At 40.5% G+C, this 6,152-nt stretch overlaps 1 non-coding gene across 1 annotated transcript; it reads left to right on the top strand.

Annotated features, from left to right (window-relative positions):
• Positions 1-5,565: 5,565 nt before the first annotated feature.
• LOC120106858 (small nucleolar RNA R71) lies at positions 5,566-5,672 on the top strand. The gene has a single exon (XR_005508855.3). It is a non-coding gene; the product is annotated as a small nucleolar RNA R71 (small nucleolar RNA).
• Positions 5,673-6,152: the final 480 nt, after the last annotated feature.

The following is a 6,152-nucleotide window of genomic DNA, read 5'->3' as shown; positions in this document are numbered from 1 at the left end:
CTTTCTGGCACGGAAAGAGATCCAGATGCTTGCAGCAGAAACTCTTCTGTCTAAATGTTCTTGGATTACAAGTAACTTAGTTCTCCTTTTATTCTTTCAAGATAATCCTGTAGTATGAATTAGCAAATCTAAGCTACAATCATATCTTTTGTTAGCAGATATCTTCCCACTAGGAGAAATCTACATAAGTGGATGGTAGAAAGAAGAGTGAGGAATGCACTGATGCATGTCATACACGGCTTAGATTCCAAGGAATCCAGCTATGGAAGTGATCTGCTTGGGTTCATGATGGAGTCTTGCAGATCAGAACTTTGGTTGAAAGCAAGAAGGTCAATTATAGATGAGTGCAAGACATTCTTCTTTGTTGGGCAGGAGACTGCCTCTCATTTGCTAACTTCGACTGTTCTTGTGTACAAACAAGGAATGGCGGGAGAGGCTTAGGGGATGGAGAATGCGAAATAGAAATTTCCAATGCAGATATCTTCAGCAAGCTAAAAATTGGTGCGTTTTTCAAACACAAGATACTTCCTCCTGCATGTTGTGCGTTTCCAGTGATTAGGTAATCATATCTTTTTGCATGTTTACCATAGTCTTTTTGGAAGCCTTGGGGCTCTATAGCCCATAGTAATGATCAAGAGAATGGATGCTCAAGATACATCTTAGAAAATCTGGTGATTCCAAAGGACACCGCATTAATGATACCAACTGCGATGATTCATAGGAAGAAAGATGTTCCGGGAGTTGCCTTGGATGGTTTCGATCCACTTACATCCTCTAATAGATATTAAAAGCTGCAAAGTAGCCTAAAGCAAAGACCATCATCCACTAATTATCTCTCAAACAATATACTTGCTTATCTTACATTTTCAATGCGGGCTTCCTAGTTTGAGATTTTGCTCGTGGACAGGAAAAATTGGGGTACATTCTCTAAGCTATCACTCAAAACCTTAGTAATAGTTGACATGGTTGCCTTCATTTTCTTTGACGGGACTTTCTATGTCCAATTTTTTTTTTTTAGGTCAAAGGGGCATTTGATTTCATATAACTCTAACGTGAGTACAATCTGCCATGTCAAGTGTAACTACACAGAACAAGGGCGTGGAATACATGCTGGATCTGACCAGATGATCTCTTCAGAATGCCGGGCAACATGAGAGGCGATCTAATTTGCTGCTTTGTTCGCCTTTCGATATACATGAGCTATGTGACAGGAGGTGAACTCTCGCACCAATCTGCGTATGTCTCGTATCAACGGGTGTCCATCCTCATATCTGTCTACACTCCAGATTCAATCAATCACAATGGATGAGTCCCCCTCGAGGAATAGGTTGTCGGCCCCTAGCACTCGTCTCGCATACAAAATACTCTCTCAGGTTGCCTGCAACTCTGCTCCCACAATAGTCAACCCAGTTGTGCTCCGCCCTTCAGTTGCAATAAGTCTGCCTCTATGGTTTCTGATCACAAAATCCACGCCCCCCGATGCGCTCTTCCCAGTCATGCCCCTATCGAAATTCACCTTGAGATAACCAGGGGGTGGAGGTATCCAAGAGAAGTAAATAAATCTGAATGCTGGGACAGCAGTGCAGGTACCCCAGATATCTTTGGCCCTCCCAGATGAAGTCGATGTGGTCAACATAGTAATCTTCGCTACATGCCGAAGGGCTCTATCCAACACTACCCGTGGGGATGCCCTTCTGCCCTCAAACAAAAGGTCGTTCTTGTCTAGCCATATATGATAGGCTAAGTAAGCAGCCACAATCCCTGTCTTTGCAATGCTAGGTCTCCGGGTAGAATCGCTCAAATACCGAAGCATATCCTCTGCCGACTCCCACAGCGGAGGGAGTGGCACAGGTGCGCTCCTCCAGATCTTCCTAGCTGAAGGGCATCGAAGAATTATATGGCTGATAGTCTCCTCAGCGTCCGGGCAAACCTCGCATAGTGGAGTCAGCCCTATCCCCTGCCTGGTAAGCACACTCCTTGTCGGAAGACAGCCCCAAGCTACCTTCCAAAGGAATAGCGCTATTCGAGGGTGCACCCTCATCCTTCATATCCATCCTCCATCAATCTGCCTGTCTGGTTCTCTGCTGGTTCAAGCATAAAGATCTCTGGCATGCATCCTTGACCAACCTAAAGGGATCTAGACCAATCTATCTGGCTCCACCAGAGAAGGAATCAGTAAGGCCTGGATCCTCTCTACCAACTGCTCCCCAAAGGCCTCCCGGATCAATCCCTCATTCCATCTCTCCTCACCTGGAACAAGCAAATCACATACTCTGTGTTCTGCCAGCATGGCTGAGTCTACCATGGTCGGTAGTCTACTGATCGGTAGCTCTATCGTCCAGCTATCCTCGAGGACATCAACAGAAGTCCCGTCCCCGATGGCCCACCGAATCGTCGGTAGCACCAGTAGAGCTCTAGCACACATCTCCCTCCAGATGGGATGGAGGAGTGATGACGTCCTGCCCGGGCACCAATTGATAAAGTACCATACGTCGTCCTCATCAGGGTGGACCATAGGCTGTCGTGCTCCAACAGAAAGCTAGCTGCAAGCCGCATCACCAATGCCTCCCGTCTTGCCACCAGTGATGTGCATGATGGGAGCAGAAGTCAGCAAGCTTTTAAGTTTATCAAAAGCTTTTTGACATTCTTCAGACCACACAAATTGGGTTTCCTTTTGAAGGAGATTACATAAGGGTTTAGATATTGAGCTAAAATCTTTAATGAATCTCCTATAAAATTCTGCATGACCCAAAAATGAGCGTATATCTTTGATAGTTTTTGGGTTGGGTAAGTTAGCAATTAAGTCAATTTTAGCCTTGTCTACTTCAATCCCTTCAGATGAAATAACATGCCCGAGAACAATTCTCCTAGTTACCATGAAATGGCACTTTCCCAGTTTAAGATTAGATTCTTCTCCTCACACCGAATTAAGACTAGCCTTAAATGGTCCACACAGTTTTCAAAAGAGGAGCCGAAAACCGAAAAATCATCCATGAAGACTTCCAAAAAGCGCTCAACCATGTCAGAGAAAATACTGAGCATGCATCTTTGGAAGGTTGCAGGAGTATTACATAATCCAAATGGTATTCTCTTGTAAGCAAAAGTGCCAAAAGGACATGTAAAAGTGGTCTTTTCCTGATCTTCAAGATCAATTGCAATTTGGTTATAACCGGAATAGCCATCTAGGAAGCAATAATATTTATGACCTGCCAACCTTTGTAAGATTTGATCAATAAAAGGTAGAGGAAAGTGATCCTTCCTAGTGATAGAATTAAGTTTCCTATAGTCAATGCATACACGCCAACTATTGGGGACCCTAGTTGGAACTAATTCATTGTTGGCATTTTTGACTACAGTAATACTAGATTTTTTGGGGACCACTTGGGTAGGACTTACCCATTTACTATCTGAAATTGGGTAAATCATTCCCGCATCCAGAAGTTTCAGAACTTCTATCCTAACCACATCCTTCATGTTTGGGTTCAATCGACGTTGAGGTTGACAAGAAGGTTTGGCATCAGCTTCTAGGTGGATTCTAGGAGTGCAAATTGAGGGACTAATTCCCTTGATATCAGCAATTGTCCACCCTAATGCTCCCTTATGTTCCTTGAGAATTTCTAACAATTTTAATTCTTGACTTTGTTCGAGTTGGGATGATATGATCACAGGAAAAGTCTCTTCTTGACCAAGGTATGCGTACTTGAGCTCAGATGGCAAAGTTTTTAGCTCAAGTTTAAGTGCTTGAACACTAGATAGTAGAGGACTATTGTTGCGTGTGGGCAATTCTTCAAAACAAAATTCCACCTATCTGTATCCAACAAAGGAGCTGAATCTAATATAGCACTGATTTCTCTAAAGTTTTGGTTGATATCTGTATTTCCGAAATGAGTTAGGCATGTTTCTAACAGATCAGAAGAAAGAGATGGGACAAGAGCATTTTCTATAATGGAGTCGATCAGATTAACTCCATGAATTTCATCATTTTCGTCGGGTTGTTTGCAAATATTAAATATATTAAAATCTATAGTCATATTCCCGAATGATATTTTCATTATTCCATTTCGACAGTTGATCAAAGCATTGGAAGTGGCTAGAAATGGGCGGCCTAAGATAACAGGTATTGGAGTGTTACAATTCATGACAGGCTGGGTATCTAATACTATGAAGTCGACTGGAAAATAGAATTTATCAATTTGGACAAGTACATCCTCGACTACTCCTCTTGGTATCTTTATAGATCGATCGGCAAGTTAGAGAGTAACCTTGGTGGGTTTTAGTTCACCAAGTCCTAATTGTTCATAAACTGAATAGGGTAGTAAGTTAACACTTGCACCTAAATCAAGAAGGGCTCGTTGTATCCTGAAGTTTCCTATGATATAAATTATGGTAGGACAACCAGGATCTTTATACTTAGGTGGGGTGCTGTGTTTGAGAATAGCACTTACCTGTTCAGTTAGAAAAGCTTTCTTTTGTACGTAAAGCTTTCGCTTTATAGTACAAAGATCTTTTAAAAATTTGGTATAAGATGGGATCTGCTTAATGGCATCTAATAAAGGAATGCTAATCTTTACTTGTTTAAAGATATCCAGAATTTCTTGGTCAGGTATTCCCTTTTTAGCTGCAAGCAAGCGCTGAGGAAATGGAGCAACTATCTTGTGATAGGGTATTGAATCATTTTGTTCATCTTCATCCTTCTTTTCAATAGATTTTTTAGGTTTGTCATCTTTTGTCGGAATTTCTTTGTTAATTATTTTTCCGCTACGAAGGGTTGTGACAGACTTAACTTGTTCAAATTTTGGTTGGGATGAACTTGCTTCATGGACCTCATGTTGACCCTTTGGGTTAGATTGAGGTTGGGCTGGAAATGTCCCTTTTTTCCTAACATTGAGTTGAGCCTCAATTCTACCTACAGAATTTTTAAGTTCTTGGAGTGATTGCATTGTATTCTGATTTATTTGAGTCTGTCCTTCCATGAAGGTTTGCAAAGTATCTTCAAGGGATTTCCTATGTGGTGGCACATAAGGAGTAGGAACAGAATTTTCTTGAGATTCATTGGCAGTGGGTCCATGTCTCCAACTAAAGTTAGGATGGTTTCGCCAATTAGGATTATATGTTTCTGAAAATGGTCTTTTATAAGTATTGGTGAAATTTGCTTGATCATGCAACACTTCTTGAAAAGCAGGGATTGTAGGACAATCCTTAGTCACATGTGCATTACTTTCGCAAATTCCACATATACTTTCAACAATAGTTTGTGCTTTTCCTATATTGGCCTTGCTTAATTCCATGGCTTCAACTTTCCTAGTCAGATTAGCAATTTTTACATTGACATCATTATCATCTTTAATAAGATATATTCCTCCTTTTGCATTAGGTGCTATTTTAGATTTTAGATTTTTATCTGTTGTATCCCAAGCTTGTGCATTTTCTGCTAAAAGATCAAAATAATCCCAGGCTTCATTTGGTTCCTTACTCATGAATTCACCGTTACACATCATTTCTACAAATTGTCTCATATTGGAGGACAAACCATCATAAAAGAAACTAATGACCCTCCAAATTTCATATCCATGATGTGGGCAAGCAAGCAGAAGGTCCTTAAATCTTTCCCAACACTGAAAAAATGTTTCTCCATCTTTTTGTGCAAATTTCATGATATTTCTTCTAAGTGTGTTTGTTTTATGTGTTGGGAAGAATTTCTTTAAAAATTCTCTTGTCATTTCTTGCCAGGTAGCTATGGTCCTAGGCCTTTAAACCATGACTTAGCTTTTTCCTTTAAAGAAAAAGGAAATAACTTAAGTTTAACTACCTCTTCAGTGACATCATTGAAATGAAGTGTTAAACACACTTCATCAAATTCTTTCAAATGCAAATAGGGACTTTCAGAATCAAGTCCGTGAAACTTTGGGAGGAATTGGATTATTCCTGGTTTCATGTCAAAAGCTCCTGCAGCAGTAAGAATAACCATACAGGATGGGGTACTGGTCCTAGTGGGTTGTAGATAATCACGAAGCGTTCTAATAGGTAAATCATTTTGAAATTCATTATCTCCCTGATTACTATTATTATCTTCCATTTGATTATTTGAATTTTGAACAATTAAATTTTTATCTCTTGATTCAACTCGAAATAATCTATTCGTTTTATCTCTC

Source organism: Phoenix dactylifera, chromosome 16 (genome assembly GCF_051530095.1).
Source record: "Phoenix dactylifera cultivar Ajwa chromosome 16, Ajwa_hap1_PhDact_Kaust_v1.1, whole genome shotgun sequence".
NCBI classification, from domain to species: Eukaryota; Viridiplantae; Streptophyta; class Magnoliopsida; order Arecales; family Arecaceae; genus Phoenix; species Phoenix dactylifera.
The sequence above is the reverse complement of the archived record's forward strand: the minus strand, read 5'-3'. Positions and strand labels throughout refer to the sequence as shown.